A 14,307-nucleotide genomic window follows, 5' to 3' on the forward strand; every position below is an offset into this window, starting at 1 on the left:
CATTTTCAGGTATGATTTACTTAGCTCGCTCCTTGCTCGTGGAGCAAAAAGAAAAGCGTTATCGGATTTCCATCGATGACTTAAGCCTCATTCTTAAGGGCCTTTAAAGACCAGCCATTATCAGACTCTTCTTATACTTTTTTTCACCAGGCTTGGACCATGTCTCCTGAACAATCTCAATACATATGGCGCAAGATGATTCCACATATCGAGGTCAGAATGGGATCGAGTATTTTCACGTCTTACCGTAGTGCTCGATTTGTCTTGATTTCCGATTGATGAATAAGAAGTAAAATTGAACAATTTTATTTTTGGCTTACCCCCGGCTACGTGTCTTTTGGACTATTTGCCCGCTCGCCACCAGTAGAAGCAAACTATCCCCCTATGTTGGAAAGTTTGTGGAAGAGTGCGATTCCATCGCGAAAGATTCAATCAAACCACAGGTTCTTCTACAGCTAACTTGTTACGACTTCACCCAGTCGAAGACCCCACTATGGTATATGCCAATAAGACCACCAAAGGCCTTTGTGGCACTATTGTTCCAGGGAAGTCATGGGTGATCATTGGTCCAATGCTTCGAGTGAAACCAATTCCCAGGGTGTGATGGGTGGTGTGTACAGGGATCGGGTAAATATTCTCCACGTCATGCTGATCCGCGATTACTAGCGATTCAACTTCATGTTCCTGAGTTGTAGAGAACAATCCGGACTGAGGCAATCTTTCCTGAATTCACTCCGCCTTACACCCTTGCTTCCCATTGTAATTTCCATTGTAGCACGTGTGTGGCCCAACCCATAAGGGCCATACAGACTTGATGTCATCCCCATCTTCCTCCGGTAAATTACTAGCAGTCCTTCGTAAGTGAGGCATGCACCTTTTTGTTACATTCAGAGGCAGGAATGTCGAGTCTTTCTCTGCCGTCAACTCAATATCGTTATCACCTGCAAGATAAGGCAAAAAACTTGACTTTACTAAACAAGCAAGAAAATCCCTTTCTATCTAGAAATAGAAAGTGCTTCGAAAGACGCCGACTACCTTCTTACTGACAGCACAACTAGGTGTTGGAACTCGATTAGTAGCGTTGGCACGTCACTAGGCTCCTCGGCTCACTTCGGTTGCAAAGACTTTCTCCTTAGGCGCATGTCTCAGCAACAAAAAATTAGGGTTTCACTCGTTATAGAACTTGACCAAACATCTCATGACACGAGCTGACGACAGCCATGCAGCCCCTGTATGAAAGTCAGTACCATCCCGTTAAGGACATGTTTTCTTGTTCATATGTCAAGGGCTGGTAAGGTTTTACGTGTTGTATCGAATTAAACCACACGTGCAGGCCCCCACCAATTCCTTTGAGTTTCTGTCTTGCGGCTGTATTCCCTAGGCAGAGTGTTTCACGCATTAGTTGGCCCTTGATATGCGTAGACCAAGGGAGAACATTCATCGTTTACGGCATGGACTACCAGTGTATCTAATCATGTTTTCTCCCCATGCTTTCGCACCTCATCATCGGTAAGGGACCCAGAGAGCTGCCTTCCCTTTTGGTGTTCCTCATATATCTCTGGATGTCACCCCTACACAGGAAATTCCACTCTCCACTGTCTCACTCAAGTGAATTGGTTTTGAGAGCATTCTGCCCATTTTTGGCGGCATCTACTTTCAAACCGATTCACCGCATACGTGCCCTTTACGACCAGTCATTCTGAAGAACGCTTGCCCCCATCTTACCGCGATTGGTGGCACGAAGTTAGCAGGGGCTTCTTCCTCAAGTCCTGTCATGATCGCGCACTCGACGAAAGACTGTTAAGAGCGGCATTTTCCTTTTCTTCTCACACGATATTGCTGGATCAGGCCTTCACCCCTTGTCAAAGATTACCCACTACTGCCCCTCCGTGGGAGTCTAGGTCGTGTCTCAGTCCTAGTGTGGCTGATCATCCGTAAAGACCAGCTAAGCATCGTTGGCTTGGTCAGCCTTTACCTGACCAACTGCCTAATACTACGCAGGCTCATCAAACAACGCTTTTTAGCTTTCTTGAGGATTGGCCTGAACTGTTCGATAGATTCCTATGCGTTACGCATCCATTCTCCAGTTTGTTCTCAACTATTCTCACCTCTTGGGCGAGACAAGCTACCTTTAGCTAGGAGTCTCTTTTACTTCTGCCCAGCTCCCCAAAAATAACGTTTGACTTGCATGTGTTAAGTAAATAACTAGCATTCCTTCTGAGCTAGGATCAAACTCTTCTTTTGAGTATGATTAGGCCTTGTAGTGGTAGAACATGGTGAACCGGGCATACTATTTCCTAACCTTCTATGAACTTTTCTTATTTTATAATTTTTGCTACTTTCGTTTTGATAGTATTGGTCTCGTTTAGAGTATCAGTCTAGTCACTGAACTAATCCACTCGTGGAGTGCATTTGGTATAATAGTAGTTTGGTAGTTGAGACTTCACCCCTTATTTTTCAGTAAAGCCGAGCCCAACTATTATATTGGTTACGCCAACATAGCTTTAGAGGCTCTTACTAGATTGGGCGGCAGAATAGAAATCTCACTACTATATTTTAGTCTTAAGCAGGCAGCGGCGGTCAGGAATGAATTTTATACTAAACTATCCGCCATTTCATTAGGACATCACTTGCTTAGTCTTTTTCTAGCTTGATTGCAAAGCATGCTTTGGAAAGGTCAGCTGAAAGACGATATATATCAAAATTAAAACCTAATACTTTGTGGCTAGCCCCAATACTTAACGTCAAGTTCCCTCCATATGAATATGAAAAGTAATCCAACTGTATTAGCTCATAAACTCGCCTTAACGCACTCTTACTATATAGGTGCCAACTTGTGTATGGTATTACTTGCCTAACAACTGCCAAAAACAGAAGCTTCAATGTTGATGGGCTTATTGTCTCCTTTCTTATCTTAAAAAAAGGAATAATAGAGAGGGATCACTCATCCAACAGTCGCTAACCATTGTGCCTTCCTTTCTGCTTACACCATTTCATTGTGAATGCTCCACTATGCCCAAAGTTTCAACTCAATAACTTGGACAGAGGGATTTGACCTACCAACTACAAGCTCGGGTGCGAGAACGGTATCTATTGCCTACTGCCCCTTCCAATAATACTTGTTTATTAACCACCCACTTACTACAAGTATGTATCATGATGAGAATCAAAGCAGTCTTGTGAATGCCCAATTCTCATGTCTTCTGCTAGTCCTTAATAGAACTCAAAACTAAGTTTCTTCTTGTATATAAATTATATCTTTGTATTTCTCGGAGATTGAATTAAAAGTCACCTGAATGTGATGAAAGGTTACATGCTTAACACATGCAATTGGACTATGGTATGAAGGCTTTATCTTCTTAAGGCAGGGGTGAGGACTACATTGCGGCATTAAGTAAGGAGTTGGATGAAATCAAGGCGCATCCACTTCGTCATCTCAGTCTCTTTTTGTGCAAATAAGTGTCGCGCCCCCTTTTTTCCTCTGCGGAGAAAGTCTGGGTTTCGACATTCACGAGGTGTAATGACTCATTTCCTTTTGGGAATTGGGTTTTTGAAGAGTTGCCACCTAACGAATTATGGTGCGTTAGGGCACCTAGAGTGATTAACTCTTGAGTTAGTTTGCATTACCAGAGATTAGGGTAAGGGCTCGAAGTAACCTCGAGGGGAAGGTGTTAGACACCCCTCTTGGTCGGCAACTGTGGGTCTCGGCCGAACTTATATTTACAAATTAGTCCATATAAATAGTTGAATCAAATTAGTTGCGAGTAAAGCATGTTGGATAGTTCAAGTAGTAAGATAAAGGTTTGAACAAATTGTAAAAGACGAAAAGTTTTGAATAAAGAAAGGATTTGGTAAAGAGGGATCCTAGGTTGTTTTTCCTATAAGATCACCCCACGCAATATCCGGTAAACACTCCTCGATAAGGGGCTACACGTGACATTAATGCGTAGTCATCATATTCCATGTCTACCCTTCCCATCCCCTTATTGGTCATGTAAAGCGAGTGTTTGGTCATTGATTCCTATTGTGTGCTGCTACCCGTCCCTTCTTAATGGTCCCGAAGGGAGTTAGGACCTCTACCTATAGGTAGTTCTAGATATACCCCTAAGGTTTAGAAAGGCTAAGAACTCTAAGGCGATAGTCAAAACATTTAGGACTTTCACATAATGGGAGCAATTAAGAGGATCACAGTTTCCTCCTCAAACAAACATACAAGCAGCATGTCTCAAGCACAGTTAAAGTCTTTATTAATCAAAGTCCTAAAGCAGGATATCTAAGTGGGTATGCAGAAACAGACAAGCCATTTTAGACCCAGAAGTTATAACCTAGTAGTTGTGTAGGAACTCCTTTTAAAGCTTATCAGAATCAGAAACGTTAAACGACAGAGACAGTTTTAGAGAAATACAGTTTTTTTAAAAATGCCCTAAGGCTTGCCTATATGAAGAATGCTAGTATTTATGTTAATGCAAAAAGGAACAGGTTTTTCGAAATATAATCCTTTAATACCCATAGGCATGATATCTAATGCGATTGATGCAATATTGAAAGAACTTGTTTCAAGAAATATTGACACTTAATAAGACCAGTTTTAAGAAGAAAACTAGGCGAAATGAAATTGATTTATTAGGATAATTAGATTATCAGACATAATTGTGAATAGAGATCTTTATGGGCATGGTATCTAGGCGTATTACTAGTTTTAGTCGATTTGGAGCAACATACAGAGAAACTTATTAGAACTGAATCAGAATTAAGTCCTGTAGGCATAACATCTACTGATTTAAGACATGATTGCTTGGAACCTAGAAACATGTTTTCTAACATGACAGAATGCAGAACATGAGCATGATTTCTATCTGTTGCAAAAGAAATGAGATCCTATAGGCATGATTTCTATTGGGCAAAAGCAATCAAATTCACAAGAGTAAAACCCTATGAGTATGTTTTCTATTGAGTAAAGAAGGCAGATTTGAAAAGTAAAATCCTAAGAGTAGGATTTCTACCCATAGTACCCCACAAAGTATACATCCACCCACCCTTTTACTAATTACCCCAAATATCTGTCTATAAATTATTACAAGCCAATGAACGAATTACATAAGTAAAATAGAAAAATCAAGAAGCTATTCTATAGAGATCTTGCAATTAGGCCCAAGTTTCCCAAAACCTCCAATGGTCTCACAAGCCTCATTTCCATAGACAAATCAGAGTATAGGTGCATCAAAGTTCCCTAAGGGTCTCAAAGACCCCGGGCAATGCTTACACCTAGACTTAGCAACCAAGCATTGAACCAGTGCAGCGTGTAAAGGCTAGCCTCAGTATGCTCGATTTAGAGGGTTCTCAAGAGGATCCCAAGGTAGTACACATACTAGAGGGGGCAAAACTTATTATCTAAGAGTGAAGTGAAAGTGCTGGACACAAGTTGAAAGGAGTTTATTAAAGACTAGATTTAAAAGTCTGTTTTGAACGCAATTAGTAAAGCAACAAAAGTTGTTTGAGAAGAGGTTGGAGTGGTAAACAAAGTCAGACACTTCAGGATAGAGTCACACATAGAATCCAAATGAATTCAGTAGTCACACATGGTTCAAGGGGTTTGGGGATACACAGACATTTGACTGCAAATACATAACCCGAGCAAGGGTCTTAGGACTGGTTTGGACATGCTCAGAAATAGTTGACACTGGCATAATCACAAAACAGTCAGGGAGAACATAAACACATAGAGGGGGATAGGGATTTGGGATTCATAAGATGGTAATTACACAGTAAATAAAAGACAATTGACAAGGCATGCTTTGAACAGACATAAGGGAGTACATTAATCTAAAGGGAAGGGGAGACATAATAGCATGCTAGAGTACATTAATCTAAAGGGAAGGGGAGACATAATAGCATGATAGTAATATAACTCAACTACAAGTTTCACAATAGAAACACAAGTAGAAACAGACTAGAAATAAGAGAAACTGAAGCAATAAGAGAAACATGTTGTTGTTGAGGCTTCAAATTAAAACTAGGACATACCAGTGAAGAGAGAAGTAAGCAGAATGCAAGAACAAAAGAGCACAGATGATTAGCCTTGGCTTGTAGCCAGATAATAACAGCAAATAGCACAAGAGAGAGGAGAGATCATAGATTTTTAGTAAGAGAGGTAGTTTTGAAAACTAAGTGTTTGTGTGTCCTATATTTGTGAAAGACCTAAAGTATTTATAGTTAAAAGTAGGTAGTGAAATAAGGTAAGAATCATAGTAGTATAATAATTGAAGAACTCAGAATCAATCAATTAGATAATCAAAGGAGTACTCCCTTAAGTTAAGGGAATCAAATCAAACGGAGAGATTCAGTATCATATAAGGCAAGAAGAAAAATCAGTGCATGACTAAATAAGGAAGGAGTCAAGGTTCAGTAGCATAGAGTAGTCGATTAGGACTAGGTTCAGAAAAACCTAATTAAGGAATGACTCAGTAAAAATAAAGTACCATAGCAGATAAGGTAATGAAATCAGTCAATTTAAACAGACGAGTAGAATTTTAGGTTTTTGAAAGAAAATCTTGCAATCAAGCCATCAATTAAGGAAATCAGAATCAAATCGAGAGAGGGTCACGATTCTATATTGCAACATATAAATAGAGAAGGACAAATAGACGTAGCAAATAGGCAAAGTTTGCCATACTGACAGAAAAATGCAAGAGATGAACAAACAAAATGAGCAGTCATACAGAAGTGACATTAGTAGGCTAAGGATTCAGTAAACACTTTCGAAGCATGGTAACCACAGAAGAATAACAAGAATCAAGTAAACATGCTAATATACATAACCAAAGCAAAGAAAATCTTAGAAATTATGGCTTTTGACATATGCAAATTAAAAATCAGTAAGAACATAAGATCGTTCAAAATAAGCAAGGAAAGAGGTTTAATCATAAAGAAAATCGGTTAAAACAAGTGTGAGAAGAACTCCGAGAAAACCCTAATTTTTAAATAAAGTAAAAACGGTTTAAAGTAGAGGATCTTTCAGAAGAAGTTCGAGAATAGTGCAAAGCATAGGAAGAAACATACTTAAAGCATAAAAATAGCACAGATCTCAGAGATTTAGATGAGAGTTAGGGTTTCAAGGGAAACCCCAACAGAAATCGAAAGAACCTGTTATAAGCTTCACCGATCGTAACATATAAGGTGTGATTTTTCCCAAAATCACATAGGAGAAGTCATGAGTAATAGAAACAGAAACAATAGATCCAAATTGGCAGGGCCCAGGACCCTTGAAGGCCTTAGAGATGATGAGAAAGGCGGTGGTGTGACCATTGGAGGCTTGGGGTTGAACAGTAGTCGCCGGAAATGACCGGAGAAGGAGGCGGCGCTTGAAAAGTGATTAGGGCTAGGTTGAGAGAGAAGAGGGAGATGAGAGCATCTGAATGCAGCAGATTGGAAAAGTGATTAGGGTTGGGGGGTTGATTAGAGTTAAAAAAGGAAGGGGCTTGTTTGGACCGTTGATCTACCAAATCAACGGTTAGGATTCAACCGGGTATGTGGGTTCCGGGTTTGGGTAGGGGTTTGTAGGGTCTGGGTCGGGTTATTTAATAGGAAATTGGGCTAGGGATTGGGTCCGATTTGGGCTACAATTTAAAGCCAAATCTGGCTATTATTTAAATAGCAATTTTTCCCTATTTTAATTTATAAAAAATAATAGGTAATTTCTGGAAAATGATTTAAGGTACCAAAATTATTTAAAATAAATAATTAACATTTTAAAAATATAGGGACCAATTTTATGCATATAAAATATAATTATACCTTAAAATGGGCTAACATTGCAATTATATGCAATTTAGCTTAACAAATACTAAATATAATTATAAAAATACATAAACATTATATCATCCATATTTTGGCATAAGTATAGAAATTAAATAAATGAATTATCAAAACAATAATTTTGGAAATAATTATTGGAGATTTTATGGATAAAAGGGGAGAAAATAAACTAAATTTTAACCCTTAAAATTATGGAAAAATAATAAAAGCATTTTGCATGCTTATATATATATATATATGCATATATATATATATATATATGCTATTTTGAAGGTATTTATGCATATTTAAAATATATAGGGAAAAATTGGGTATCAACAGCTGCCCTTCTTTACCCGGAAATGATGAAAGAATTTTCGGGTAAAGAAATGATGGCCAATTTTGACCGGATGGAATGTTTTTAAAAAAAGCAGAGGCCGAGCTTCGGTTTTCGAGTTGCCTACATATCCTTGGTTTTACAGGAATCAGGCCATGTGTAGTTCTGGATTCACCTGCGGAATATGCCGATGAAATTATTGTAAGAATGGACACGAGATGTGGAAGCAGCTACGATCGGGACGGTCAGAGGGAACTCGAGCGAGATTGCTCCTGCTAGGATAGAGGTGTTTATTGGTTAGCCGCAGATAAAATATGATACCAATGTATTTGCGAAAATTTAAACATGATGCGAATTTCCTTTGGATCATGAAGGTTGTCTTGGGACGGTTAAAGATGACGTCCTTGGACCATGACGTCCTGAGCCATGAATTGTTTAATGAGGGATTCGCAGGCCATGAAATGATGTTCTCGGGCCATGAAAATGGTACCTCCGAACCATGATGCCTTTGAATAATGATATGCAAATTTCAGAGATCCTCAGGCCATGGCATGGTGTATTCCGGCTATGAGGATGGTGCCTTTAGACTATGACACCTTTGGACAGATTGGCGATATTTCATCCCATGATATGCAATAGTATGATGTAATAAGCCAAGGCTTAGTGTTGGGAAGTGGAGGGCAGTGCTTAGCCCGATTGAAAAGCAAGTAGATAGTAGTAGAAAATAGAGCAATATTGGTGCAAAGAGGGACAATGTTTAGTCTCGTGCAAGTGGGGAGGCAAGTAATAGCCTTATGCAAATGGGGAGGTGACCACGCCCAACTACGCCTTATAAAAAGGACAAAGTGGTCATTGCAAATATAATCCGGTTTTAAGTCCGAAGTTGAATCCTCAGGGAACTAACCTATCTATTACAACTCTTGGCAATGCTATTATCAACTCAAACAATTTTCAGATGCAAGATTTTTATCAATAAAGGTTGGGTTTTTTTTTGGTTTAACTACTTCAAATGCTATTAAGAATAACAATATGCTAAATCAAAGATAATTCAATGGTAAAAAGGTCTAGGGTATTGATTTCCCCAATTGCTAGTTTAAGTCTTAACTCTTTTGCTATAATCTCGCCGTAATACTCTATGAAGATTATGAGCTATGGCTTATCGTAATTATCTCTCAATCAACTACTATAATTTACTAGAGCATTCTCTTGAACAACTCTAGCTGATAATTTGTGCAACTCTGAATTATCCCACCAAAGCTTAGTTATCTCTAACCCCACTTTTAAGTTCAAGTAATGAATCTCTTCACTTACCCAAAAGTGGTGTTCTTCAACAAAAGTCTAACCTAGTATTCTTTCTCAAGCAACACAAGGCAATTAGACACGATTACTCAAGTGCCCATTCAATTAATCACCATACAGAACGTAGTTGAACAATCATATAAAAAATCAGGCTCGATTATAACAAAGTTGAGTCAAAGCTTCATCCAACAATTGGTTCCATCAACCCTACATCAAATGTTTAACTACTCATAACAAAGCAAGATAAAACAACAAAATTGTTCATAATGTGTAATTGCAATAATAAAGAGAAAATAGAAAAACTCTAATGTTTGGTTGCTCTTATCACACTTGTTCTTGCCTCCAAAGTAGTCTAAAAACAAGTTTGATGCTTTCTTGGGCGAGCTTCTAGAGTTTATAAGGGTTTGGAATAAGTTTTCCCTGAGTTACACTTTAGTCCCCAAATTTTCTGGCAACTGCACACTTCACCGCGGCGCGACCCCGGTGAGAGACGAACATTCTGCCTCGCGTCTTTGGCCTGCTGCGGTCCACCGCGGTCGCGGTGGATTCAAACCCAGTCCACTTTTTGCTTCTTTACGCTCGGGTGCTTCTTGATTGGATATTTTCTTCACATTATTGACTCTAAAATACTCCATAGTTCTTCCTAACTTGGATTAGTCCATGCGAAGCAAAAGAACACCATTTAGAGCATTTTGTTATCATTTAGCCTATAAAACAACAATAAAGCATAGTATAATTAGGGTGTAAATATCATCTATGTAGCCTATTATCAACACCCCACACTTAAATCATTGCTAGTCCTCTAGCAATCCACTACACTCTATCAAAGTTCCTTCCCTAAGCTTTCCCTTTAACGAATCACACCAAGAACAATTCACCAAAGTTTCACCTAGTAGTGAACAACCTTTGCCTCAAAAGTCGAATTTCACGTGCTATGCAATATTCGTACTTACTCAAACTATTCTATACAGAGGTCAAGACTTACCTTTCCTTCGTGAATCACATGCCCTCACATCACACAAGAGAGTAGTTCCACAAATAGTAATGTTAAGAACGATTAGGAACTCAGATAGACTAAATTCGCTCACTCTCGAAAAGAACTTTCACATGCCACAGAGATTCACCATAGGCTTGCCCGTAGTGTACTACTCTATTTATCGAGCCTATTCAATCTAAGATCAATTAGGACTTCACTTGGTTGTAATGTAGGCTAAGGGACGTATATGATATATTTGGGTATAGTGACTAACCTCCCTAAGCACTTTTAATACAATCACATTAACCTTCAAGATCACACTTATGTCAACCAGATGTTCCATCACATTTTTATTTAAAACATTCCATTCCTTTAGGTGCTTTTGTATCAAGCCACCACTTTTCAACTACTACATTTATTCATTATCTCTTTTTTTTTCTTTTAAGTGGTGCTTCTTCTTTTACTTTTCCAAAAACTGCACCTTTCCTCTATTACATTGGTTCCACTCAAAAACCAAACCACCACCCCACACTTTAACTTTTGTATATTTCCAGGCCATTCAAGTGCTCATGGGAGGTAAAAGGGGTTCAAACAGATGGCTATTCAAACAATTGGGTAAGGTTCGCAACGTGGTTGCCAAAGAAACAGGTTTATAGGCTCAACAGGATTAACTACGATGTATTACATTTAGGTGGGTTTACTTTATATATTTGGCTTAATAAAGAAATGCATATATCACTTCTATGACTGAATGAAGCTACTATTTCGCTTTGCAGACACACGGGGCAAGTTCTAGGCATCAAATGTAAAACATAGAATATAGTACATCTCACACACACATGGCACATGACTCACTCCAGATTGGCTTATCAAAACACTCTTGTTTGAGTATTCAAGTCAGTTACAAACATACAATTTAAGACACTTTAGCAAGAATCAACCACTAAGACTAAGCGTTACACTCTAGCGTCGACTGTGTTCAGGTGTATTAACGCCAAGGGTTTCTCCTTCTATTTCAGCTCGTAGCCCATCAATACTAACTAAAAACTAAAAACTAACTAAACAAAAACTACCTACACCCGGTTCAAGCTAAACCCTTGGAAAAGAACAGTGGCCTAAAGAAAAACCAATAATACACTACCTAAAATAAAAAATCTTTTTGGTATTTTCTCTAGACTAACTTCCCTCAAGAAACTGTCTAAAATATCCGTCATCAGGAAGAGTCCTTATATTCCTTTTTTTCGTTCGTTCGACTACTATCCCTCAAGAGACCTGTCGAAAGGTGTCCGTCTTCAGGACAAGTTCCAAACAATCAAAAAGAAAGCAACAATACAAAGGTATACAATCTTTTTTCAACAACAATCATCCCCCACCCCACACTTAAAAGTTTGGCATGTCCCCATGTCAACAAAGATAAAGCATAGTAAGGTAAGGGGACTTCCCTAAAGATCAATCCTGATCAGAGACGGTGCCAGGATCTAGGTGACATGCTTGTCCTAGCGCTCAAAGCCATCCCACAATCTTCTTCTCCGACTTGGCCTGTTGAGTGGTCTGAGTGTCAACTCTGGTGCCCAGGTCATCGACAGAAGTGCGGAGACCAGCCATTTCTTGTTCCAGGGCTGTCATGCGGGTACTTCGGCAGGGCTGTGATGGGCCCGCCTCATTGGTTCTCGGAGTTGGTGGGACCGCATCAACCTCAACCTCATCATCAGATTCATTATCATCCTCACCCATCACCACCAGCTCTCTTCCAATTCCGATTTTTCTTGCCCGGAACGGGGCTTTCAATGGCAATTTCCCATCAACTCTAAGGTTTTTAGGGACTCTAGCAGCACGGTACAACTTGGTGACCAGAGAAGGGAAGTAAAAACCTTTGAGTATCTCAGGTGAGCGAATGAACATCTCATTATGGAGGAGCCAGGCGACATCAAAATCCTGGTGGGTCATAAGACTGTAGATAGCCACCGCCCGTGGCCCATTGACATCAGTTGTGTTGCTGGAAGGTAGCAAGCGGCTATTGATAATTGTGAGCCAGCACTTTGCCTCCCAATTAAGAGACTGTGAGTTCAATGTTATTAGATGATTTATCCATATAAACTCCCTGTCCGGCACACATATGACATCAAGAATTGGTGCCCAATTGACCCTCGGGCGATGATAAGCAATAGAAGCATCCATCTCCCCGCAAATACTAGTAGCAGGTACATTCGGCGGATGGCCTCGAGGGACGCACTTACCCGGGTATTGCGTACTGTGACAACCCCATTCTCATGTTCCAGGCAATTAGCATAAAATTCCTTACCATCTGTACATTTGCCTCCTCCAGTTCCCCAAAGAAGATGTCTAGCTGACACCTCCTCAACTCAGCAAAGATATTCGGGCATTCCACTTGCAAAGATGCCCGGTCAATATGCACCTCCGGTGACAATTTCTTAGACGCCTTTGCATTGTACCTGTCCTCTGCTAGTTTGGAGACAAACCTAGTGCTGTCAAACTGCGCCGCACTAGCTTGACCCTTAGCTCTCAAGGAACTGCCCGGTCCACTAGCGGAGGACCCTGTGTTGAGTCTTTTCCTAGATGGATGCATTTTAACTGTCAAATAGAGAATCTCCTATCAGTGAGGGTGTGAATTGTGTGAACCATGGGTGGTTACTCAGACTTCACCACAACCATGTCACATTAGCCCTTAGAACTCCGTTGGGGCAATTCCACAAATACCTTGTGGGCAAGACACTATCCTAACACCTTAGCCCTCATGGATACATCAATTCATCCCCCAAATCAACAATTTGTACTACACCATTACACCCCACAACAATTAGTCCAACACCCACAAGCATACACATCTCCACAACATTATGAACACTCCACTCTACAACATTGTGCACATAACCCATTAACAAGCAACAACAAAAACGAAAAACAAAAGAAAAAGAACAAAAATCTACTAGAAATACTACACAATTAAAACATGGAACTAACAGAAAAACTAAAACAAAAATACAAAAGAAAAGGTAGGGGGAGTGAAATGTCACGCCCCGAACTTGAGGGAGCGAGACCGGCACCCAGTGATACCTATCCTTGCTTACCACCTTGCAACTAAGGGACTTTGAACATATGATGTCATACTTTTGGCCATGGGCCACATTACAAGACGACAATGAATTCTGACTAAATATGAATATAAAGCTTGGCCAACAAGGCCGTCATATTTATTACAACTGACAAACCAACCAAATATACATACAAGGCTTGAAAGCCGAACATACTGCACTAACTAACAAGATATGTCTACAAGTTTCTACTAATGGATATACTATGATCGGAATGGCTATCCGACCTACTCATGAAATATATATGCATATATACAAGATATACATAAGGCTCTAGACCCGGAAACTCCGAAAGGCATGGAGCTTACCGATCAAGCTGAGCTTGGGCAACACTTATTGGAGAGGCCTACTCGTCTGTCTGTCTGACCTACACGCATGAAATGCAGCGCCCCCAGATAAGGGCCGTCAGTACAAAATAATGTACTGAGTATGTAAGGAAATATATTGAAAGCTGAAACTGAACTGATAATATAATAACTACAAGTAGCTGGAAGTCAAAGATAATATGAAGATATGCTTACCTGCTGATACTGACTCAATTCTCTAAATATAGTAAGTAAAATAGTTGTCCGACCCTATAAGGCTCGGTATACATATATATCTGCTCTACCGTAGTAGGCTCGATCATAAGCGCTCGGCCATACTAGGCTCTATATCTCGACCAACTGGGCTCGCTCATAAGCGCTCAGCCACAGTAGGCTCGGTATATATATAAAAGCTCTGCAGTAGGAGGCTCAGTCATAAACGCTCGGCCATACTAGGCTCTATATCTCGACCAACTGGGCTCA

Source organism: Nicotiana sylvestris, chromosome 8 (assembly GCF_000393655.2).
Source record: "Nicotiana sylvestris chromosome 8, ASM39365v2, whole genome shotgun sequence".
Lineage (NCBI taxonomy): Eukaryota > Viridiplantae > Streptophyta > Magnoliopsida > Solanales > Solanaceae > Nicotiana > Nicotiana sylvestris.